Below are 226 nucleotides of genomic sequence, written 5' to 3' on the forward strand. Positions count from 1 at the left end.
TCTTTTCTTGCGAATGTGAGGTGCCGCGCGACTCGGTACGCCACCACTTGATCGCCTCCTGCTTCTTTCCGAGCTCAATTGCTTGCCGCATGGTCGATTTCAGAATAACAACCCAATGTTAAGGTGTTTACAGCGGTCTCTTATTTGAAAAGGTCTTTTAATCGAAATGGTCTTTTATTTCTAGAACATTGTCGAAAATTCGATGGGGGCTTGTAATAGTAGAAGG

Source organism: Plasmopara halstedii (genome assembly GCF_900000015.1).
Source record: "Plasmopara halstedii genome assembly, contig: Scaffold_1211, whole genome shotgun sequence".
In the NCBI taxonomy this organism is placed as follows: Eukaryota; Oomycota; class Peronosporomycetes; order Peronosporales; family Peronosporaceae; genus Plasmopara; species Plasmopara halstedii.